The sequence below is a fragment of the Rana temporaria genome, chromosome 1, assembly GCF_905171775.1.
Source record: "Rana temporaria chromosome 1, aRanTem1.1, whole genome shotgun sequence".
Classification (NCBI taxonomy): Eukaryota; Metazoa; Chordata; class Amphibia; order Anura; family Ranidae; genus Rana; species Rana temporaria.
Genome location: NC_053489.1, coordinates 359230551 through 359256909, shown reverse-complemented (window position 1 = coordinate 359256909; position 26359 = coordinate 359230551). Strand labels below are relative to the sequence as shown.

At 47.3% G+C, this 26359-nt stretch overlaps 1 protein-coding gene and 1 pseudogene across 1 annotated transcript in view; one reads left to right on the top strand and one right to left on the bottom strand.

Annotated features, from left to right (window-relative positions):
- Positions 1-26359, top strand: part of S1PR4 (sphingosine-1-phosphate receptor 4) — a 42359-nt gene that overhangs the window by 3560 nt on the left and 12440 nt on the right. The gene's annotated exons all lie outside the window — the stretch shown is intronic.
- LOC120925190 lies at positions 4632-4760 on the bottom strand (annotated as a pseudogene).

Below are 26359 nucleotides of genomic sequence, written 5' to 3'. Positions count from 1 at the left end.
GGGGGTCTGCACTGAGGCTGATCTATGCTCATGGAGGGGGTCTGCACTGGGGGGTCTATGCTGGTGAAGGGGGGTCTGCACTGAGGGGGGTGTTTATGCAGGGGGGTCTGCACAAAGGGGGTCTATGATGATGGAGGGGGTCTGCACTAAGGGGGGTCTATGCTGATGGAGGGGGGTCTGCAGTGGGGGGTATCTATTTGTAGGGGTCTGCACTGAGGGGGTCTATGCTGATGGAGGGGGTCTGCACTGGGGGGTATCTATGCATGGAGGTCTGGGGGTCTATGATGATGAAGGGGGGTCTATGCTGATGGAGGGGGGTCTGCAGTGGGCAGTATCTATTTGTAGGGGTCTGCACTGAGAGGAGTCTATGCTGATGGAGGGGGTCTGCACTAAGGGGGAACTATGCTGATGGGGGGTTTGCACTGAGGGGGGTCTATGCGAATGGGGGTCTGCACTGGGGGGTGTCTACACTGAGGGGGGTCTATGCTGATGGAGGAGGGTCTGCACTGCGGGGGTCTATGCTGATGGGGGTCTGCACTGAGGGGGGTCCTGCACTGAGGGGGGTGTCTGCACTGAGGGGGGTGTATGCTGATGGGGTCTGCACTGAGGGGGGTCTATGCTGATGGAGGGGGGTCTGTACTTAATGGAGGGAGGTCTGTAGTTAGTGGAGGGGGGGTCTGTACTGAATGGGGGACTGACACCAATTTGTTTTGCACCGGGTGACACCAACCCTGGTGACGCCAATTGTGCAGTGTACCTGTAGCTTTCCTGTGGGTTTGCTGTGCTTAGCCATAGATTTCTATTATATCCTGCAGGTTTGGTGCATTTTCTGAAAGCACACCAAAACGAACCCAGGAAAGTTGCAGATGTAAACCGCAGCGCATCAGTGTGAAAGCAGTCTTATAGGGGGCTCAGAACAGTAAGGGTTCATATACATTTGGAGTTTGAAGGGTGGTAATACCCTATAGTTAAGACAAGTTTTTGACATGTCACAGCCGCAGCAGAAGTTATACTCCCTGTCATTATTGGTGGGTGTAGCACCTGACAAGCATGACCAATTCAAGTGAATGATGCCGCTCTAAAAGTGCCCTACAACCTTGTGCAGTACAGCAAAAAAGGGGTTAAAACTGGCAGGGCTATGGTGCTTTCGCACCACCTGCTATAACCCTCTTAAGACCCCGCAAAAGCATGCAGCTGCAGGGCCTTTGCAAAAGGGCCCCATTTACTTAATCGCATTGTAACGACACCCCAAAAGCAGGTCGTAATTCGCAGTGCGTTTGCCTGAATCGGATTGCATGGGTGTAAATACCCATACTATCTGGTTCCAAAGTGAACAAAAAAGCTTCCCACATCTTTTTTTGGTTTGGCTCCAAAATTGGCTAAAATGCGGTGTGATTCTGGTGTAAATCAAATATGGTGTGCAGTGTGAACCAGGGCTGAAACATATAGGGCCAGATTCAGGTACGGCGGCGCATCTTTGAGGCGGCGTAGCGTATCCTATTTACGCTACGCCGCCTTAAGTCAGAGAGGCAAGTGCTGTATTCACAAAGCACTTGCCTCCTAAGTTACGAAAATGGGGGAACGTCGTTTGAGTTCGGCTTTTTCCGGCGTATACTTACCCCTGCTTCTATGAGGCGCAGCCATGTTAAGTATGGCCGTCGTTCCCGCGTCAATTTTTTTTTTTACGTTGTTTGCGTACGTCGATTCACAAAAGCACTGGACGCAAGTTACGCTCACGCCGAAACCAATGACGTCCTAGCGACGTCATTGGGAGCAATGCACGCCGGGAAAATTCGCAGAAGGCGCATGCGCATATAAATCGGCGCGGGGACGCGCCTGATTTAAATACTACACTCCCCCTAGCCGCGGAATTTGAATTCCGCCGGGGGATTTACGATCCGCCGCCGCAAGTTTTGAGGTAAGTGTTTTGTGAATTACCCACTTGCCTCAAAAACTTGCGGTGGCGGATCTTAAATCACATAGGTTACGTGGATCTAAAGATCCGCTAACCTATGTGAATCTGGCCCATAGACCTTTCATTCCATCTGGAGTTCTTTAAATCTATTACTACAATTAAAACTTTAAATCAAGAGCAATTTAACTGCATGTTGGTAGTGACCACATTTCCAACACACGTATTCACTTTATCAACAAGTGATTTTGTAATCATGCATGACCATCATCTGTCTACGTAGCAGGAAACCATTGCCAAAGAGGAAGTAATTGGCAGGCGATTTTTAATATGCGTGTGTGCTTCTGCTTACCTTTCCTTACATCTTAAAAGGCAGGGGTCTCCAAACTTTCCAAATGAAAGGCCAGGTTACTGTCCTTTAGACTTTGCGAGGGCCCAACTGTGGCCAGTGGGAATAAGCAATGTGCCCCATCATTGGTAATAATGGAATTAATAGTGCCCCATCATTGGTGTCAGTGGAAGGAATGTTCCCTCATCATTGGTGTCAGTGGGAGGAATAGTGCCCCACTGTTGTGGTCAGTGGGAGAAATGATGCCCCACTGTTTGTGTCAGAGGAAAGAGTGGTGCCTATTTGTTGGTGTCAGTGGAAGGAATATTGCCTTATATCAGTGTGAAGGATAGTCCCCCAAGAGCCAGATAAACGCAAGCCAAGGGCCGCATTTGGCCTACCGGTCACAGTTTGGAGGCCGATGTGCTAGGGATCGAAGGTCTGTCAAAGTGGGCATGGAGTATCATGCCCACTTCACATACTGAAACTGCATCTTATGCTGCGTACACACGACCATTTTTCATGACAAGAAAAATGCAAATTTTTTAATTGGTCATTAAAAATGATCGAGTGTAGGCTCCAGAGTATTTTTCTCAACGTGAAAATTGGGTATTAAAAATGTAGAACAAGCTAAAAATTTTTGCGTAGTTTTTCACGTCGTTGTTTTTCACGTCGTGAAAAACGGTCGTGTGTAGGCTTTAACGACGGGAAAAAAACGTGCATGCTCAGAAGCAAGTTATGAGATGGGAGCGCTCGTTCTGGTAAAACTAGCATTTGTAATGGAGATAGCACATTCGTCACGCTGTAACAGACTGAAAAGCACGAAGACTGAAAAGAGCAAATCGTCTCTCACCACCAAACTTTTACTAACACAAAATCAGCAGAAGCAGCCCAAAGGGTGGCACCATCCGTATTGGAACTTCCCCTTTATAGTGCCATCGTACGTGTTGTACGTCACGGCACTTTGCTCAAGCATTTTTTTTTTTCATGATCGTGTGTAGGCAAGGCAGGCTTGACAAGAATCACGTTGAGAAAAACGTTGTTTTTTCCATGACATTAAAACCGGTTGTGTGTACGCGGCATTAGACCTCATTCACACTTGCTATGGTCTCTGAAGAACGATCTGCATTGGGTTGCTATTCAGAAAGCATTTAAAAAGGTGCTGAGGAGGTGCTATATCGTCTCCTCACCACCTGTTTTAACCCTCTAAATGTTGGACTACTGTGCTGCAACCACGTGCAATACGCTTTGTGGCTGCAGCATGGCTACATTCGATTGAATGCGGCAAAAGTTATAATTGTTGTCACAGCCGCAAAGCAAATTATCATGACCATGACATGTGTACTTCCCATCTAAAGGGGAAGCAGCTGAGGGGTGGTAAAAACACTTGAGTCCTTCAAGTTTTTTTTCTATTGAAAAGCCTGTGGCGTGCAAAACACAACCCAAAAACTTCACCCGGTGCTGGAAAAATGTGCACACACCTAAAGAGTGACACAAAAAACTGTGACGGGTACAAACGTCAAATGGTTCTCCGAAGAGGACCCAGCCCTGATCCCCCGGGACGTTAGGCTCCTGGCAGGGACTTGAGTAATCAGCCGAAGCCTACACGGACCAAACATCCTTGGAGGGTCTGCCGAAACAGAACCCTCCTCGTTGAGGCTCCCCTGAAGGGAGACCCCATGAGAGCAGGCGAACTAAGCCAGAAGGCCATGTCCACCCACTCCCAAGACTTTCAGGGCTGGACCGAGGACCGGCACCCTACTCATCACACATAAAGTGCATATGCACCAACAAAAAAAGACGTAACGTGACAAACAGGGGTAAAATTAAAAAGAAAGTGGGGGAGAAGGAAGGTGGGAGAGGTGAGTGGAAAGTGACCAACGTGCAATACGTTGGCCGGCCCTCCAGCCAGGAAACAAAAATTCCCCTGGTCCTAGCCAAAAGGCTCGGCCCTAGAGGCAGGTGTTAAAAAGTGTGTTGTGGAGATCGTGACCAAAGTGCCATACGGTAAAAGTGCCCCTAAAACACTAGTGCAATGTATGGCACCCCTGGACTGCCACTCCAGGGGCACTATCTCCACAGGCTTTTCAACTGACCCTGACCCCCGGTCCGGACCAGCAGCACCCTTCCCAGCCTGGAAGGTGGGAAGAGAGATCGGGGAGAGCCCACCTCAGCAGGCTACTCCCACAACCCCCATCCTCCCCACCTAATCACGTTCGGGAAATACTAACCGCTCCTCCCGACAAAAAGAGGAGCAAGGGTTCTCTCCCAAACAACTGACTGGGGCAGGCACCACCAAATTCAGGCCAGAGGCCAGGGGCCCAGCCCTCCAGCTTCGACCTCATGCCTCCCTATCCAAATCAGAAGGCTTCCACCTCCACGCCAGCAGGCTTAGCGTCTGCCAACCGCCATCCCTTTCCCCCTCGCCGAGTACTAGGGACGGTTAGCATAGCACCACCTACTGGCAACTGATAAGAACAGATACTACACTTGATCTTAGCCAAAAGGCCGAGAAACGATTAAAAAAGAAAATGCACAATTACGAGATATAATGCAAGGGGGAAAAATATGTACCATACAAGAATTAAAAATAAGAAAGCATTTAATAGATATAAATGGGTGGAGGTACTTCCAGCTTAGGCACTTCATAGCGGCACTTCCTCATCCGCTAAGAGAAGGAAACGACCTAACACCAACGTGCGACATTCATAAAAAACTGGGAGAAGGAATTGGGGGAACGAGGAAGGAATCAAGAAGTGGGAAAATTACTGAAACTTGTACATGGATGATCAGTAAACAATAAGATGATGGAAATGAATTATAAATGCATAACTAGGTGGTATAGAACCCCTGATATCCTAGGGAAGTATCAAATAGGACAAACAACGGAGTGTTGGCGTGGGTACGGGCAGGTGGGAACTATGGCTCATATAGGGTGGGGATGCCCCAAGATAGTGATCTATTGGAAGGAAGTCCTAAGCTATATTAAAGAGATTACTAAGATAGACTTACCTGAGGAACCCTGGACATGTCTATTTTCATGGAGTTAGTATCCCGATAAAGGAATATAAAAACACCATGATAATACACATGATGAATGCTGCAAAAAGCAGACCGTTTTCATCGGACATGTCTGGTCGTGTGTACGAGGCCTAAGCGATGGGATGAGTGCATAGGCATGCATAGGCGTGCACACAGGGCGTGCTAGGTGTGCCAGGGCACACCCTAATCACACTGTGTGGCGCAGATTCCACCAAAAAAAAACGTTTAATTGTAAAAAATAATAAAAAAAAAAAACTACTGACACCGTCCAATCTCTGCCCTAATGACACCATCTACTGCTCTACTGACACCATCAGTATATATACACATGCACATACACGCATATGTGTTTAATCTTTGGGGTGCACACCCTAATGCAATAGGCTGTGCACACCTATGGATGAGTGGAAAAAGTTTATACTAACAAAGAAATATGGTGAAATTAAGAATGTGTAGAAAGGGGTTTGGGGGAGGGTAATAGCGGGATGGGGGGGGGGGCATAGGTTAGTGGGGGGGGGGTTATAAAAGGTTACAGGTAAATATGTTTAAAGTATATTTCTACTGGGGTGGGAAGTGTGCTGTTATTTTTACTATGTATATGCAAAATAACAATTTTATAAAACATAAAGTAAAAACATAACAATTAGTAAATAAGCTGTAAAACAACCCCTCGCTGACATTTGTAGCTGTAGCCACTGTGGAGTGATTCTTTCTCAAAGTTAAACTTTACCAAAGATGCAATGAAGTAATTCAAAGTGAGGTCTCAGCAACTTTCTCTCCTCCTCTTCTTATAAACCTGATCTTTGTTTATATTAAAGATGGCTGTAAACCTTGAGGATGAATAACTCAACAGTGCTTCTAGCTACAGGGGTCAGTGAGTTTTTTTTTTTTTTGTAAATGCCTTTTCTACTGTTTGTTAAGAATATGTAAAACTTAGAATGGCTATAGCCTGGTAACAGTTTTACATTATGTACTGTAGGTGCTTAAAACATTCCCTTTATCTTCAGCTCCTGTGTCAATGGGCTTTGGGCTTGGTGTTGATGGTGGTATCCATTTTAGATTAGTTTGAGATGCATCTGAGATCATCCAGAATTCATGAAATACTGCATTTAACCTGCACTTTCTAAACTTCCTCCTAACCAGTGGCAGCTGTTGTTTTTTTTGTGGGGGGGCGGCAAACAACTATCCCCCCCAACCATCCCCCCCCCACGTGTGGCCAGCGGCAACTCGCCTGCTCGCTGTCTGCCGGACGGTCCCGCCACTTAGTTGGCGGATGGTTGGTGGCGGGCAGTGGCTCCTGTGTCCTCTCCTCCATTATGATGGATTCCGCTGTGTGTCTCCTCCCCTCCTCCTAGGCATCCAATGGGATCGCCTGTCCTTTCAGCCAATCAAGTGACAGGTCTCAAGACCTGCTTCCTGATTGGTCTGGGAGGAGGATCAGTGTTACAATAGCAAATGTTACAATAGCAAATATTCATCAGTTTTTTTTTATGTTCACTTCAGCAGGTTGAACAAAAAAAGCTGAGAGGTTGCCGTACTAACTAATCAATGTAAGTGTGGCGATATCCCCCTCTGAGCTATTGTGTTCTGACAGGGGGACTGCCGAGCAACCCCCCCCCCAGAACAGACGAGTCAGCGCTTTGATAAATGCTGATCCTTAGACCGCCTTCTGTAAGACAGGCTGCTGTACACACGGAGCGAAAGCCAGCGGGTTTCTGTACCAGCCTTAACAATCACCAAAGAGTTCTCTCGTGCAATACACTCAATCAGTGCTTTAAGTGGGCCGGAACGCGGCGGTACTCAGTACCGCCACTTCCAAAAATGGCCCTGGAGAGTACCAGCACCTCTCCGTGCGCCCAGTACGTGGGTTTCCGGTACCGGAACGCAGCGGAGAGCTAGCTACAGCATTGTAGTCAGGGGCGTCTCCAGGGTGGGGCCTGAGCGGGCCACGTCCCCCCCAATTTTACTGTGTGCCCCCCCATGTGCCCCCCCAAGTAATGTTGTCTGTTTGTATTGCAGACTGACCGCAAAACAATAGCCGCCGCGGCTGTCCGCGATCCGTCTGCGGCGCTGAATGACGGAATCATGACTGTTATTGTCATGTGACGTTGCCACAGTGCCGCTAATTATCATGGGAGTTGTCTCCGCGGCCGTGCGGGCGGCGTCGGCTACGTGCTTGAGTCAAGCTCAGCCTGCTCCCGGGGGGTGGAGACGAGTCAGTCAGTTACTGTGAGAGCAGCGGAGCCAGGCCGCGTGCTAGACCAGACCTCCCATTTGCCCGCCGACTTCAGTGCCTGCCTCGCTCTGCTGCCACAAGGTAGGTCAGGAAAAAACGTAATTTGATGGCAATTGGAAATACCATTTTATTGGTGGTGATGGACAATTTTCATTTCTGTTAGCTCCCTCCCTCCATGTTACCTCCATGAGAGCTCATTATATATATATATATATATATATATATATATATATATATATATATATATACATATATATATATATATATATATATATACTCTCATGGAGGTAACAGAAAAAAAAACTAATTAATATTAGAAAACATGATAAAAAGATGACGTATTATTGAATACATAGTAAAAAGATTGTATATTCATATATAGTATATAGGAGGCTTTGTTTTTTCTTTTTGCAAAATCCAAACCAATGTGTGTTCTATAGGTTAAAATATATATCATTGACCCCCAATATCTGTATATATATATATATATATATATATATATATATATATACACAGATATTGGGGGTCAATGATATATATGTTAACCTATAGAACACACATTGGTTTGGATTTTGCAAAAAGAAAAAACAAAGCCTCCTATATACTATATATGAATATACAATCTTTTTACTTTGTACAACATTTTGTTCAATACCCTTTTGCACATTTTATTTATGTTCAGTAGCTCTTTCTACAGTAGCTCTTTTTCAGGGTACTTTCTAAGGGTATTTTCATGTTCAGTATTGGGGGGGGGGGGGGGAGCACCGGCGCCTAATAGAGTACCGGCACCTCTTTTGGCCCACTTAAAGCACTGCACTCAATAATATATTGTCATGTATATCTGCTGTCATTCCAAAGCCAAGATGAGTCACAATGCCTGAACAATTTTGCACAAGCTGCTATTTCTAGCACTCAGAAGTGGGTCACTTGTTGGCAGTTTGAAATGATGCTGCCAACCTCAAATCTTTTGAATGCATATGGGCCATAAAGTTAAAAGACTATCCCAATTCGAACTTATACATGTCAAGCATGCATACACAGTAACTATGTATCACACATTGTGCCAAACTACATGAGTACTATATGGTAACTATTAACATCCCTCACTTTAAGAAATAGGTAATTGTGTGATTTCAGTGGTCAAATAAGCCTCAGCAAAACTAACTGTTTGCTGGGCGAGTCTGCAGCAACAGTTACAAAGGAATAAACAGCTGGTAGTGGTTTGTGGTCAGACATAACGTTTGTGGTGGGAAGTGTAGGAAAACAGCCATAGCGGGGCTGAGACCACAGACATTTAGAATTGTTACAAGATATTAACAGCTAAATATATATTAGGATAATACTATTTCTAAGTATAGTCCTTTTGTGTGAGCTGTGTGATGTCATAGCATCTCTCCAGGAACTGGCTCCCTTGCCATATATAATCATTAGGGTTGCACCAAGACCAAGTACAAGTACCGATACTTTTTTCAAGTACTCAATACCGATTACCGATACTTTTTTAATATGTCATGTGACAGTTGCATGTGTCAGTAGTTTTTTTTATATAATTTTTTTACAATGTTTTCTTTTTTTTGGGGGGGGGGGGTGGATGGTGTCAGTGTTTATTTTTTATTTTTTTACAATTTAACAGGGTTTCCTGTGTGTAGTGGTTCATCTGTCACCCTGCCCAACTAGACATCTATCCCAGTCACTCAGAGACAGAAACTAGTTCATTGCTGTGTTTTGTTTTATTTATTTGAGGGAGATTAAACTTGGATAGGGATGCCCAGAAACATTTAGTGCAAAGTTGCTTAGGACTCCTATATACACTCCTGTATATACACTTCACTCTTCTCTCTCCAGTACAAACACTTGGGGTCATATTCAGGTACCTGCGCTGCGGCGTAACGTATCTCTTTACGTTACACCGCCGCAAGTTTTCAGCGCAAGTGCTTGATTCACAAAGCACTTGCCTGTAAACTTGCGGCGGTGTAACGTAAATGCGTTCGGCGCAAGCCCGCCTAATTCAAATGGGGCGTGTACCATTTAAATTAGGCGCGTTCCCGCCCGGAACGTTCTGCGCATGCTCCATTAGGAAATTTCCCGCCGTGCTTTGCGTGTTTCTTGAACGGCGACGTGCGTTACGTCCTTTCGTATTCCCGGACGTCTTACGCAAAAAAAAAATTGAAATTCGACGTGGGAACGACGGCCATACTTTAACATGGCTGGTCTAAATCTAAGCCATGAAATAGCAAACGTAAGTATGCGATGGGAAAAGCCGACTAGCGACGACATAAGAGAATGCGACGAACGCGCGTACCTTCGTGGATCGCCGTAAACAGCTAATTTGCATACCCGACGCGGAAAACGACGCGAACTCCACCCAACGGGCGCCGGAGTATTACACCTACGATCCGAAGCCGTACGCCTGTCGGATCGAAGCCTAAAGCCGTCGTAACTTGTTTTGAGGATTCAAAACAACGCTACGACGCGGCAAATTTGAAAATACGCCGGAGTATCAGTAGATACGCCGGCGTATTACAACTGTGAATCTGGCCCCAGGTGCTCACCAGTTCCTCCTCACACACTTCACTTGCTGCAGACTGTTCCTTACCAGCACTTTCCTTGCTGCAGACTGTCACTCCTCCAGACTAGCTAGCACCGCATTGGTAGGCCTGACACTACTTCAGCCAGGCCTCAATGAACTGCCTTTTGTGGGAAGGGATCTCGGGCCCCTGTGGTGTAGAATAGTTGTCTTCTACTTGCCTACCACTCCCAGATAGCTCTTTTCAGGCCCTACCAGCCAGCCTGGCTGCAAAGACCCCTTTTCACTGCCCTTCTCCACAGTTCTCTCTCCAGTGGTTCTGTACCCATTTCTCAAACTGCAATCTCCCAGTTCTCTAAGGCATGCCTCCCCATTCCTCCTGACTGTGCTTACTCACCAGCCCTCCTGGCTGCAACCAGTAGTCCTCCGTGGAGACTCTTAGAAGTGTTCTCTCCCGCTGTCCTCTACTTGCTCTCTCATATGCCTCTCCTTCCAGGATCTTGACACTCCTCCTGGATGCCCCCGAGCCCGGCCCAGGGTCACCCCGCCAGACTGGGGAGCTCTCCATGGGCCTCTCTCACTTCATCTCTTCCACCCGACAACTCCTCCCCAGCTGGACTGACCCCAGGTACTTAAGGAGGCCTGCCCCCTGCCAATCCAAGTTGGGTATTGGTCAGGGCTCCTTAAAAAAAACACACTCAGCTCCACCTCTCTTCCCCTCCTCTCCTTCTAGAAAATGCCAGAAGGAAAGCGAAGGTAACTGTGAAGTGACACTGCCTGTACGTCATCAACTGCTGCCCTGAGCCACTCCCAGCCCAGAATCAAAACAAACAGGCCTAGCAGCCAGCTAGGCCTACTTAAATTTACCTACACTGCCAGAGAAATACCTCACTCTAGCACCTTACTAACTATTATTATTATTATAATTATTATTATTATTATAATTTACAGCCCCTGGGTGGCTAAACAGACCCTGGGGGTCTAAACAGACCTCTGGCATCTCCCATTTCAGACAGAGAAAGGGACTGAACACACAGATTCCCCAGTCCCTTTCTCTGCAGCCTCGGTCAGTCAGTGACTCTATCCATTCAGAAAAGGAAGGAGCCGGTAAATGACAGATTTACCGGCTCCTTCCTCCGCTCTCCATCATGACAGATCCGTGACATTGGGGAACCAGAGAAGGACAGAGGGGGAGCAGAGGAGCACATGGAGAGCTAGGGAGGACCACAGGGACCAGGAGAATGACACAGAGGGGGGCCCAGAGGACAAAACTATTTAATAAAATTACAAGCTACTCAAGGAACTATTCACCATTTTAAACCCTACAATCATTTTTAGGTATAGAAAACAAATATTGCTTTACATTTGGGTCCTCTAATCAAATGTGGCAATACTTGTTGTTGAGGTCATTCTGTACCATACTGTACTGTAGTACTCATTGTAGACCCTGAAGGATACCAACTGAAACAGACTGCATTATCATTTTCTTATATAGCTTGTTGTGAGGATAACTGTGTAAACTCATATATACATATTCACGGTATTATATCCCAGGCAGTTGGGGCTTACTGAGTAGCACTGAAAAGAGGACTTCAGTGTGCGCCACATTTTTCTGTAATTTCAAAATGATTGCAAGCTTGAGGCTTTTTTAACCTCCCTGGCGGTATGATTCTTTCAGAAAAAAGATGCTGAAAGCGGTACCATTATTTGCAAGGAAATTTGGCGTTTTATACTGTAGGCCTGTAGTTTTTAGGAATAACTCACTTAAATCTGACCAAACAAGAGACTAGTAGGCATACCGGGTATGACATTTTTTTAAAAACAAAATTATAAATTATAATATAATAAATAATGATAAATAATTATAACAAATAATAATATAATTATAATAAAAATTATTCAATAATGTAATCAACTCAAAATCACTGAAATTTGCTCAGTTGCAGAATTGTCGCTGTACTTTTGGGCGGGCGTAACATATTTGATTTACGCTACAACGCCGCAAGTTTTTCAGGCAAGTGCTTTATTCACAAAGCACTTGCCTGTAAAGTTGCAGCGGCGTAGCGTAAAACACCCGGGGGAATTCAAATTCGGCAGGTAGGGGGCTTGTTTCATTTAAATCAAGCGCGTCCCCGCGCCGAACGAACAGCGCATGCGCCGTCCCTAAAAAATCCCGGCGTGCATTGCTCTAAATGACGTCGCAAGGACGTCATTGGTTTTGACGTGGACGTAAATGGCGTCCAGCCCCATTCACGGACGACTTACGCAAACAACGTAAAATTTCTAAATTTTGACGCGGGAACAACGGCCATACTTAACATAGGATACGCCACCTAGCGTACAGCTTTATCTTTATGCCGGCATAGCTCTTACGGAAACAGCGTAACTTTACTGCGACGGGCAAGCGTACGTTCGTGAATCGGCGTATCTACTAATTTGCATATTGTACATATGGAAGCGCCACCTAGCGGCCAGCGGAAATATTGCACCCTAAGATACGACGGCGCAATCTCAGTTTGAGCATACACTTAAACATGCGACGGGCTTAGATTGCGAGTTACGTCGGTGTATCTACTGATACGGCGGCGTAACTCTTTGTGAATCTGGCCCTTAAGGTTTTTATTGTAGACCTTTTAGGCCCGGATTCACGTAGCACTTACGCCGACGTATCTCGAGATACGCCGCATAAGTGTAGCTGTGCGCCGTCGTATCTGTGCGCCGTGCCCACAATTTGAGATACGAAAAATTGGCTTCATACGACCGACGTAACTTGCCTACGCCGTCGTATCGTGGGTGCATATTTACGCTGGCCGCAAGGGGCGCTCCCATTGATTTACGATTTGAATAAGCAAATGAGTGAGATACGCTGATTCACGAACGTACTTGCGCCCGACACATTAATATACGCGGTTTACGTAGGTCGTACGCCCGACGTAAAGTTATTCCCCATCTATGAGGTGCAACTCATGCAAAGGTATGGACCAGGGAACAGCCGTCGTATTTTACGTCGTTTACATAGTAGTACGTGAATAAGGCTGGGCGTAGGTTACGTTCACGTTGTAGGCAGTGATTCGACGTATCTTAGGCGTTCGATCCGACGTGATTCTGAGCATGCGCACTGGGATGCGTCCACGGGACGGCGCATGCGCCGTTCGTTCGGCCCATCATTTGCATGGGGTCACGCTTCATTTAAATGAAGCACGCCCACTTCCACCTACTTTGAATTAGGCCGGCTTACGCCTACGAATTTACGTTACGCCGGCGCAATGTTGGAAGCATTTGCTTTGTGAATTCCATGCTTGCCTCTCAGCGTTACGTCGGCGTAGCGTAAAAGAGATACGCTACGGCGGCATATCTATGCGCCGATGTATGTGAATCCGGGCCTCAGTGTTTTACAATACTTACCCGTGTGCCTCTAAAAGTCCAATTTTCTTAGTTCTTAGTTCTATTCACATATATTATCGGGACATTGGCACACAGTTACTGCTGTATCCACAGTGTCACCCTGTGAGGATACACATAAAACCGAATTCTCCTTTAAAAACTGCTAATACAGGTTTGGTTAAAAGAGTAGTTAACTACGAATACAGGTTATGTCATAAGAGTACATAGTTACATAGTTAGTGAGGTTGAAAAAAGACACAAGTCCATCCAGTTCAACCCTAAAAAAAAATAAAAAAAATATCCCATATACCCAATTCTATATCCACAGTTGATCCAGAGGAAGGCAAAAAAAACAGCAAAGCATGATCCAATTTGCTACAGCAGGGGAAAAAATTCCTTCCTGATCCCCTGAGAGGCAATCAGATTTTCCCTGGATCAACTTTACCTATAAATGTTAGTACTCAGTTATATTCTGTACATTTAGGAAAGTATCCAGGCCTTTCTTAAAACAATCTACTGAGCTGGCCAGAACCACCTCTGGAGGGAGTCTGTTCCACATTTTCACAGCTCTTACTGTGAAGAAACCTTTCCGTATTTGGAGATTAAGGGCCAAATCCTCAGCCAGGCGGCGTAACTTAACTTTCAGCAGTTAAGTTACACTGACTTAAAGTTTTTACCTAAGTGCCTGATCCTCAAAGCACTTACGTAAAAATTTCAAGCAGTGTAAGTTAAGTGCCGCCGTCGTAAGGCGTTCCTCCTCTCCGGGGGGCGTTTACAATTTAAATGAGGCGCGCTCCCGCGCCGGCCGTACTGCGCATGCGTGTGACGTCATTTTCCCGACGTGCATCGCGCGAACGTAATTGACGCCGGGCGGCTTTGTGGATTGCGACAGGACACTAAAGTTGCGACGGGTGAAAAAAAGACGCGCCGGGAAAACAAATAATTATAAAAAAAAATGACAGCGTCGCTCGGCATGCATTCCTGAGGGAGAACTCCATGCCAATGTTCAAAAACGGCATGGGTTCCCCCCCCAGGAGCATACCAGGCCCTTAGGTCTGTTATGGGTTGTAAGGAGACCCCCCCTCCGCCGAAAAATTGACGTAGGGGGTCCCCCTACAATCCATACCAGACCCGTATCCAAAGCACGCTACCCGGCCAGCCAGGAAGGGAGTGGGGACGAGCGAGCGCCCCCCCCCTCCTGAGCCGTGCCAGGCCGCATGCCCTCAACATGGGGGGGTTGGGTGCTCTGGGGCAGGGGGGCGCACTGCGGGCCCCCCCACCCCAGAGCACCCTGTCCCCATGTTGATGAGGACAGGACCTCTTCCTGACAACCCTTGCCATTGGTTGTCGGGGTCTGCGGGCGGAGGCTTATCGGAATCTGGGAGTCCCCTTTAATAAGGGGGCCCCCAGATACCGGCCCCCCACCCTAAGTGAATGGATATGGGGTACATCGTACCCCTATCCATTCACCTGTAGGCAAAAAGTAAAAGTTAATAAACACACAACACAAGGCTTTTTAAAATAGTTTATTATTCTGCTCCGGAGGCCCCCCCTGTCTTCGTTATTAGCTCAATTACCAGGGGGGGCTTCTTCTTCCACTCTCCGGGGGTCTTCTCCGCTCTCCGGGGGTCTTCTCCGCTCTCCGGGGGTCTTCTCCGGACTCCGGGGGGCTTTTTTCATCTTCTCCCCTCTTCCGCTCTTGACTCGGCGAACCCCGGTTCTTCTGCAGCTCTCCGGTGCCTTCTTCTTCAGCGCTGGCTGCCTGCTATGTTTGTGTGTTAGCTCGATTTCAAACAGGCGCGGTCTTCTGTGGCGTCATCTTCTCTTCTGGTCTTCTGTTCTTCCGATGTTGCCTCGTCGCCTGTTGTCGCTGTAATGATGGAAGCGCGCCTTGCATCCCATTTATATAGGCATCACCGTCCCATCATGCTCCGGTAGGTACCCACGTGGTGGGTGCACGTGGGTAGGCACCCACCACGTGGGTACCTACCGGAGCATGATGGGACGGTGATGCCTATATAAATGGGATGCAAGGCGCGCTTCCATCATTACAGCGACAACAGGCGACGAGGCAACATCGGAAGAACAGAAGACCAGAAGAGAAGATGACGCCACAGAAGACCGCGCCGGCTGCCTGTTTGAAATCGAGCTAACACACAAACATAGCAGGCAGCCAGCGCTGAAGAAGAAGGCACCGGAGAGCTGCAGAAGAACCGGGGTTCGCCGAGTCAACAGCGGAAGAGGGGAGAAGATGGAAGAAGCCCCCCGGAGTCCGGAGAAGACCCCCGGAGAGCGGAGAAGACCCCCGGAGAGCGGAGAAGACCCCCGGAGAGTGGAAGAAGAAGCCCCCCCTGGTAATTGAGCTAATAACGAAGACAGGGGGGGCCTCCGGAGCAGAATAATAAACTATTTTAAAAAGCCTTGTGTTGTGTGTTTATTAACTTTTACTTTTTGCCTACAGGTGAATGGATAGGGGTACGATGTACCCCATATCCATTCACTTAGGGTGGGGGGGCCGGTATCTGGGGGCCCCCTTATTAAAGGGGACTCCCAGATTCCGATAAGCCTCCGCCCGCAGACCCCGACAACCAATGGCAAGGGTTGTCGGGAAGAGGTCCTGTCCTCATCAACATGGGGACAGGGTGCTCTGGGGTGGGGGGGCCCGCAGTGCGCCCCCCTGCCCCAGAGCACCCAACCCCCCCATGTTGAGGGCATGCGGCCTGGCACGGCTCAGGAGGGGGGGGGGGCGCTCGCTCGTCCCCACTCCCTTCCTGGCTGGCCGGGGTAGCGTGCTTTGGATACGGGTCTGGTATGGATTGTAGGGGGACCCCCTACGTCAATTTTTCGGCGGAGGGGGGGTCTCCTTACAACCCATAACAGACCTACGGGCCTGGTATGCTCCTGGGGGGGAACCCATGCCGGTTTGGAATTTACAAATTGCCGTGGAGTTCTCCCTCAGGAATGCATACCAAATGCCGTCGCTTGAATGGGCCTTTACAAGGTGTGACTAACTTTACACTTTGTAAAAGCAGCCCTAGTTTTACACCAGGCAAACTAACACTTACGGCGAAAAAACTAAGCACAAAAGCTTTGAGGATCGCCCTAAGTGCTAATTTGCATACTAACAGAGGCATTTCGACTCGAAATGCCCCCAGTGGCGGATGCGGTACTGCATCCTAAGATCCGGCAGTGTAAGTCCCTTACAGATGTCGGATCTTCTGCCTAACTTAGGAAAACTGCTTCTGAGGATCAGTTCCAAAGTTAGAACCAGAGATACGACGGCTTACGCCGGAGTATCTCTTTTGTGGATTTGCCCCTAAATCTTTTTTGCTCTGGACGTAAAGAGTGTCCCTTCTTTACGTAGAAAACCACAAATACAGGTTTGGTGTTCTGTACAAAAGCTTTGGCAAGCTTTGTTTGAGGTCCCTCTCAAACAATAAACATGTAGACTTTGCTTGTATGAGTCACCAGCAGCTGTATAGCACAGATGGCCGTCAATCACCTGCTTTTTATCTCTGCTTCTATTACCAAACTTCTGAACATGGGCTTGTTGACTGTCTTATGGCTCCTGTTGCTGTCAATCACAGCCAGTGAGGAGGAAGTGGGGAAGGGGCTGAGCCCTGTTCTGTATGTCTCATGACTACACAGAGCAGGGCTTGGGAGCAACCACGTACAAGTTTCTCCATAGCAAGCGACTTGCTATGGGGGCACTAAAAGAAAAGGAGGAGCCAGGAGTGCTGGTGGGGGACCCAAGAAGAGGAGGATCAAAACCATTACACAGAGCAAGCATAGTATAACATGTTTCTTTTTTGTTTTTGTTTTTTACCCTTAATATCACTTTCAGTTCAGCTAATATTTCCTCATAGCTGAGCTCCTCTATGCCTCTTATCAGTTTGGTTGCCCTTCTCTGCACTTTCTCCAGTTGCCTGATATCCTTTTTGAGAACTGGTGCCAAAAACTGAACTACATATTCCAGATGAAGGCTTACCAATGATGAGGGGAAAAATGATGTCTCTCTTTGGCTGGAGTCTATACCTCACTTTGCTAGTGTAGCGCTTACCCCTGCCGAAGCGGTTGGTAATGATGGGTCCTCTGTACTGCCACGACTTGTAAAACCACTCAGTCCCCACTGACACACCTGGTTAGAGGTAGAGGGCCATTTACACCTAAATAACTGGTGACTCAATAACTAAATGTTAGTGAGTCACCACAATATAATATTTTGATTGACAGCAGCGGGAGCCAATGGCTGCTATCAATCTATCCAGTAAGGAGACGATCAGCCATGGAGAGAACAACGCGGGATCACAACCACAGAGATTCGGGGCTCAAGTAAGTAAAATGGGGGCTCGGGGGGGCCGGAGAGTGCAAGGTGTTTTTTCACCTTAATGCATAGGATGAATTAAGGTGAAAAAACACAAACATTTAACAACCCCTTTAAGGTTGCAAAATTATATAAAGTAAACTTTGGCCTATACCAGGAGGAAATACAGACAACTATTATTGAGCAGATTCAGACCCAAATAACTCAAAGGTAATGTTCTTGAGTGCTCTAAACTGATTCCCAAGATGCGGGTATCTGTAGTGTTCCTAAGTGGGGTACCCCTAGATGGCGGTGTTTCAAGTTTGGCGCCTTAATATTAGTGTTGATTGGCTTGTGGCAAGGCCCTCTGTCGGTGGTGCATAAGAGTTTGTCTCTTTAGGAGTAGGTGGTGTATAGCTGCAGGACTGCTACGTAACAGGCAGTCTATGTGCAACAGAGTATAGAAAGGTGTTAAAAGTTGTATCTCCTCTCACCACTCCTGGCAGGCATCAGATCCGGCTTCACACACGCAGTCCAGATGTCAGGTAGATGTCAGAGGCTCGGTCTCTCAATGCTGGATCACACATGTGCAGTCTCTGGCAGCCTCAGTGGCAGGTTTGTCCTCTGTCTAAAGTAGGCAATCAGGTTCTAGTAGCCAGTTTCCTTGAAACTCTCTATCTCTCTCAGAAGTGGCTATAGCACCTCCCACAGTAGGTTCTCTTGACACAGTGTCTCCTTGCAAAAGATCCCCAGTGTTTCTCTTTTGCCCAGTCAAGCTCTATTGATTTAATGGCTTGTGGGAATTGAAGTCCAGTAACCATAAACCTTCATTGACAAGTATGAAGGAGTGCCCCTTTAAGAATTACAGTTTATGGATCTTGCTTTGTGCACTGGTCCAAATCATTTGTTGGAGGGGGGATTATGGTGTGGGCTTGTTTTTCACGGGTTGAGCTTGGCCCCTTTGTTCCATTTTGGACTGTTTCATGCTCCCAACTTTGTGGCCCCTTCCTGTTCCAACATGACTGCACAAAGCAAAGTCCATAAAGACATGGATAAGCGAGTTTGGTGGAATTTGGCTGGCCTGCACCGAGTCCTGAACTCAACCCGATGAATGAATGAAGCCTCGTACACACGATCAGTTTTCCCGAGGAGAAATAAATTTTTCAAAAAAATTTGACAGCGTCGCGGGAAAGAAGGGTATACTTTTACAAGGTGTACTAACTTTACACTTTGTAAAAGGTACCCTATCTTTGCGTTTGCAAACTAACAATTTACGGAGACTTCACGAAGGGAAACCGCTTCGTGGATCTCCGTAAGTGCTAATTTGCATACCCGAAGCGGAATTTCGACGAGAAATGCCCCCAGCGGCGGCCGCGGTACTGCATCCTAAGATCCGACAGTGTAAAACTATTACACCTGCCGGATCTTAGGAATATCTATGCGTAACTGATTCTGTGAATCAGTCGCATAGATAGAAACAGGGATACGACGGCGTATCAGTAGATACGCCGACGTATTCCTTTTGTGGATCTGGCCCATAGTGTATATTAAAAAGGGTCCCAACACTGAACTTTGGGGTACACCACTGATAACCTTAGACTAGGGATGAGCCGAACACCCCCCCCCCCCCGTTCGGTTCGCACCAGAACCTGCGAACAGACCAAAAGTTTGCGTGAACTTTAGAACCCGTTAAAGTCTATGGGACTCGAACGTTTGAAATCTAAAGTGCTAATTTTAAAGGGTTATATGCAAGTTATTGTCATAAAAAGTGTTTGGGGACCCGGGTCCTGCCCCAGGGGACAGACATGTATCAATGCAAAAAAAGTTTTAAAAATGGCCCGTTTTTTAGGGGGGAAGTGATTTTAATAATGCTTAAAGTGAAACAATAAAAGTGAAATATTCCTTTAAATTGTGTACCCAGGGGGGTGTATAGTATGCCTGTGAAGTAGCGCTTGTTTCCCGTGCTTAGAACTGTCCCTGCACAAAATGTAATTTCTGAAGAAAAAAAGTAATTTAAAATCACTCGTGGCTATAATAAATTGTTGGCTCCCGGCAATACAGAGAAAAGTCATTCATAAAAATAAACAAATGCGTGGGGGTCCCCCCAAATTCGATTAACAGGCCCTTCAGGTCTGGTATGGATATTAAGGGGAAACCTGCATCAAATTAAAAAAAAAATTACGTGGGGTTCCCCCCAAATATCCGCCCCCCCTCTGATGTAAGCACGTCACTGGGAAAGCCTGGGGGACGGGGTCACATGACGGGTGGCCCTGCCCTCACCTACATAAGAGCTGTCACTGCTGAAGCCGCGTCATTCCCAGGCTGTCTCCGGTGGAGACAGGTGATGCGCTGCGCTGGATGGACATCTCATTGCTGGATCCTGGACCTGGATGAAGACGAGATCTTCTCATCGCTGGACCCCGGAGAGGAGATCACCCATCACAGGATACCGACAGCGTTGGAGCGGAGACCGGGAGTGGATTACCACCGGTGGATTTTTTTTTATTTTTTTATTTTTAATAAAGGTCTTTCCCAACGATGTCTGAGGTTTTTTTTTTACAATTGTTACACTTTCTTTGTGAAATGTACCCCATTACCAATTCACATGGGGGGCGGGATCTGGGGGTCCCCTTTGTTAAAGGGGTCTTCCAGATTCCGATAAGCCCCCCGCCCGCAGACCCCCACAACCACTGGGCAAGGGTTGTGGGGATGAGGCCCTCACAGACCCCCAAAGCATCCTCCCAATGTTGAGGGCATGTGGCCTGGTACGGTTCAGGAGACCTGGTGTGGATTTTTGGGGGGAACTCCATGCCATTTTTTTTTATTTGGGGTGGAGTTCCCCTTAAAATCCACACCAGACCTGAAGGGTCTGGAATGGATATTTGGGGGGAACCCCACGTCATTTTTTTTTTATTTGACGCAGGGTTCCCCTTAATATCCATACCAGACCTGAAGGGCCTAGTAATTGAATTTGGGGGGACCCCCCCCCCCCCCGCATTTTTTTTTTTTTTAATGAATGACTTTTCTCTGTATTGCCGGAAACCGACAATTCATTATAGCCGCGAGTAATTTTAAATGGCTTTTTTTCCTTCAGAAATTAAACTTTATGCAGGGACAGTTTTAAGCACGGGAAACATGCACTACTTCACAGGCATACTATACACTCGAAATTTAAAGGAATATTTCCCTTTTATTGTTTCACTTCAAGCATTATTAAAATCACTGCTTCCGAAAAAAATGCATTTTTTTTAAATTTTGCATTGATACATGTCTCCTGGGGCAGGACCCAGGTCCCCAAATACTTATGACAATAACTTGCATAAAATTAGAACATTTATAGCTGAATTTTCTAAGTCTGTAAATATTAATTTCTACATTAGCCATGTGAGGGTATCTGTGTCAAACACTTTGGAAAAATCCAAGTATACAGATTACCATGTCCACAGCTACTCCTTTGAACTTTGAAGTTTTTGCTTGCCTCCTCATAAAATAAATCAGATTTGTTTGACAGCTTTGGTCTTTTGTGAATCCATGGTAACTATTAAAATATATTTTTTTAGCAACAACTCATCTATGTGGTCTTTTATTAAATGTTCAAGTATATTCCCACCTATAGAAGTTAAAATAACCGGCCTCTATTTACTTGGTAAAGACTTTGGGCCTGATTCCCAAAATAGATACGCAGACTTAACTGCTGTTCAGTCTGTGCCTAACTTTGGAAACGATCCTCAAAAGGCTTTTTTCCAAAGTTAGGCAGAAAATCTGACATGTGTAAGACACTTACTCGGTCAGATCTTAGGATGCAGTACCGCATCCGCCACTGGGGGCATTTCTCATGGAAATGCAGCTTTGAGTATGCAAATGAGGACTTAAGCAGATCCACAACGCTTTCCAGCACTGTGATTTCTGCGTAAGTTCCGATTTTGCCTGCGCAAAACTAGGGCTGGTTTTACAATGTGGAAAGTTAGTCACACCTTGTAAAGGCCCATTCAAGCGACGGCATTTGGTATACATTCCCGAGGGAGAACTCCACGGCAATTTTTAAATTCAAAACCGGCATGGGTTCCCCCCCCCCAGGAGCATACCAGGCCCTTAGGTCTTGTATGGGTTGTAAGGAGACCCCCCCCTACGCCGAAAATTCGACGTAGGGGTCCCCCTACAATCCATACCAGACCCGTATCCAAAGCACGCTACCCGGCCGGTCAGGAAGGGAGTGGGGACAAGCGAGCGCCCCCCCCCTCCTGAGCCGTGCCAGGCCGCATGCCCTCAACATGGGGGGGTTGGGTGCTCTGGGGCAGGGGGGCGCACTGCGGGCCCCCCCACCCCAGAGCACCCTGTCCCCATGTTGATGAGGACAGGACCTCTTCCCGACAACCCTTGCCGTTGGTTGTCGGGGTCTGCGGGTGGGGGCTTATCGGAATCTGGGAGTCCCCTCAAATAAGGGGGCCCCCAGATACCGGCCCCCCACCCTAAGTGAATGGATATGGGGTACATCGTACCCCTACCCATTCACCTGGAGGCAAAAAGTAAAAGTTATTAAACACACAACACAAGGGTTTTTAAAATAATTTATTATTCTGCTCCGGAGGCCCCCCCTGTCTTCTTTATTAGCTCTATTACCAGGGGGGGCTTCTTCTTCCACTCTCCGGGGGTCTTCTTCCACTCTCCGGGGGGGGGCTTCTCCGCTCTCCGGGGGTCTTCTTCTATCTTCGCCGCTCTCCGCTGTTGACTCGGCGAACCCCGGTTCTTCTGCAGATGTCCGGTGCCTTCTTCTTCAGCGCTGGCTGCCTGCTATCTTTGTGTGTTAGCTCAATTAGTAACAGGCAGCCAGCGCGGTCTTCTGTGACGTCATGTTCTTCTTCTCCCCTCTTTCGATGTTGACTCGTCGCCTCTTGTCGCTGTAATGATGGAAGCGCGCCTTGCATCCCATTTATATAGGCATCACCGTCCCATCATGCTCCGGCAGGTACCCACGTGCACCCACCACGTGGGTACCTACCGGAGCATGATGGGACGGTGATGCCTATATAAATGGGATGCAAGGCGCGCTTCCATCATTACAGCGACAAGAGGCGACGAGTCAACATCGGAAGAGGGGAGAAGAAGAACATGATGTCACAGAAGACCGCGCTGGCTGCCTGTTACTAATTGAGCTAACACACAAAGATAGCAGGCAGCCAGCGCTGAAGAAGAAGGCACCGGACAGCTGGAGAAGAACCGGGGTTCGCCGAGTCAACAGCGCAGAGCGGCGAAGAGAGAAGAAGACCCCCGGAGAGCGGAGAAGCCCCCCCCCGGAGAGCGGAAGAAGAAACCCCCCCCCGGAGAGTGGAAGAAGACCCCCGGAGAGTGGAAGAAGAAGCCCCCCCTGGTAATAGAGCTAATAAAGAAGACAGGGGGGGCCTCCGGAGCAGAATAATAAATTATTTTAAAAACCCTTGTGTTGTGTGTTTAATAACTTTTACTTTTTGCCTCCAGGTGAATGGGTAGGGGTACGATGTACCCCATATCCATTCACTTAGGGTGGGGGGCCGGTATCTGGGGGCCCCCTTATTTGAGGGGACTCCCAGATTCCGATAAGCCCCCGCCCGCAGACCCCGACAACCAACGGCAAGGGTTGTCGGGAAGAGGTCCTGTCCTCATCAACATGGGGACAGGGTGCTCTGGGGTGGGGGGGCCCGCAGTGCGCCCCCCTGCCCCAGAGCACCCAACCCCCCCATGTTGAGGGCATGCGGCCTGGCACGGCTCAGGAGGGGGGGGGCGCTCGCTCGTCCCTACTCCCTTCCTGACCGGCCGAGTAGCGTGCTTTGGATACGGGTCTGGTATGGATTGTAGGGGGACCCCCTACGTCGAATTTTCGGCGTGGGGGGGGTCTCCTTACAACCCATACCAGACCTAAGGGCCTGGTATGCTCCTGGGGGGGGGAACCCATGCCGTTTTTTTCTTTGAAAATTGGCATGGAGTTCTCCCTCTCAGGAATGCATGCTGAGCGACGCTGTCATTTTTTTTTATAATTATTTGTTTTCCCGGCGCGTATATTTTTTTTCACCCGTCGCAACTTTAGTGTCCCGTCGCAATCCACAAAGCCGCCCGGCGTCAATTACGTTCGCGCGCTGCACGTCGGGAAAATTACGTCACACGCATGCGCAGTACGGCTGGCGCGGGAGCGCGCCTCATTTAAATTTTAAACGCCCCCCGGAGAGGAGGACCGCCTTGCGAGGGCGGCACTTAAGTTACACGGCCTGAAATTTCTAGGTAAGTGCTTTGTGGATCAGGCACTTAGGTAGAGATTTTAAGTCAGTGTAACTTAACTGCTGAAAGTTAAGTTAGGCAGCTTTTTTGGGAATCAGGCCCTTTGTTCCCTTTCTAAATATAGGCACCACATTGGTTTTACGCTAATCCAGTAGCATTATGCCAGTCATTAAAGAGTCGCCAAAAGTACAAACACTGGGGTTGATTTACCAACGGGAAATCCACTCTGCACGGCAAGTGCACTTCAAAGTGAAGTCGCTGTAGATTGCTGTAGATCTGAGGGGAAGCTCTGCTGATTTTATCATCCAATCATGTGCACGCAAAAATGTTTTTTTGATTTTCGTTGCATGTCCTTCTCAGATCTACAGGGACTGCACTTGAAAGTGCATTTTCAAGTGCACTTGCATTGCATTTGTAGTGCAAAGTGGATTTGCCTTTCGTAAATAACCCCCAAAGCCTTAGGCCCCATACACACGAGAGGATTTATCCACTAATACGGTCCAGCGGACCGTTTCCGCGGATAAATCCTCTCGAGGATTTCAGCGAATTTCTCTGCGATGGAGTGTACTCACCATCGCATTGAAATCCGCGCCGAAATCCTCTGGCGATGACGTGTCGCGCCGCGATTATGACGCGGCGACGTGCGCGACGCTGTCATATAAGGAATTCCACGCATGCGTCGAATCATTACGACGCATGCGGGGGATCCCTTCGGACGGATGGATCCGGTGAGTCTATACAGACCAGCGGATCCATCCGTTGGGATGGATTCCAGCAGATAGATTTGTTTAGCATGTCAGCAAATATTCGATCTGCTGGAATCCATCCCAGGGGATAAATATCCGCGGAAACAGATCCGCTGGAGTGTACACACCATAGGATCTATCCGCTGAAACCCATTTGCTGGGATTTTTCAGCGGATGGATACTATCGTGTGTATGGGGCCTTAGATATAATAAAGCTCAGCTCTTTAATGACCCTTGGGTGGGACTTTAGTAGCTCCTTGTACTACCTCACCCTCTCTGAGCTCTACTGTACATAGTGTATATTAGACTGCAGGAGTAGATGACTATAAACTCTTTCATGCATGTGATTTGTGTTTGATGTCATTGATAAAAATAAACCATGCAAAAAACAGTGGCATGGTCCAATGTAACCACAAAAAATATTTGTTTCTTTTTTTAACCTACTGTACATTGGAAAACTGACAGTTGGACAATAATCATTATTATTATGGGAAGCACAAAATGATAACTAAAGTTATAATAGTATCTGAAAAAAAATGTGCAAGGGTCCTCTTGCATTTTTTCAAACAATGAAAATATATACGGTAAACCATTATTTTATTAAATGCACTAAAATAATATAAATACAGTAATCTAATGAATTATTGACAATCATTATATCTGAGAAAATGCAGTTTTGCCATGCCCTGTGAGACTTTACACACTCCACCCTTCCTGTGTCTGTTCACTTTAATGTCTGTGAACAACGCCTAAATCGCAAAAACAGGAAACCTCAGAGCCATGTGCTGATCTATGTACCAACAAAGTATTTAATGTATACCTTTACAAAGTATACTAGATATACCGGTACATAAGGCCCTCTTGCATGATAAAAAGGAGATTTTGGCATCCAAACTATTGTTAACGTGCCAGGGAACTGTTTTTTTTAATGATGATTTTATCCTGGGTATCTGTAAAAATCTCTGTATCAATCTTTTTATTAAAGTTTAGATAGGACATTGTTGGGTAGCAGACAGTGGTACAAAATAAAACTGTCAACATAAATAGTACATAATAAAATAAAATAAAATTGACGACAGTTGTAGATAAAAGATAGTAAGAGCTCATTCACACAGGTCCGACTTTGGATCCGACTTCAAGTCGCCCCTAGTCGCCTCAAGTCACGCTACATGAATAAATCAATGTAAGTGAATGGAGCGGTCTTAATGCACACTACTTCAGTCGCTCCGACTTCAAAAAAGGTTCCTGTACTACTTCAATCCGACTTCTAGGTGACTTGTACCCATTGATTTCAATGGAAGTCGCCTCCAAGTCGGATCACCCGTTCATAGTGAGGCAACTTTACAGAAAGTTGCCCCAGTGTAAACCGGCACATGAGGGGGAAGTCCACGCCAAATTTTAAATAAAAAACGGCATGGGTTCCCCCTCCAAGAGCATACCAGGCCCTTAGGTCTGGTATGGATTTTTAAGGGGAACCCCCCTACGCCAGAAAAACATTGTGGGGGTCCCCCCAAAATCCATACCAGACCCTTATCCGAGCAGGCAGCCTGGCCGTTCAGGAAAGGGGGTGGGGACAAGCGAGCAGCCCCCCTCCTGAACCGTACCAGGCCGCATGCCCTCAACATAGGGGGG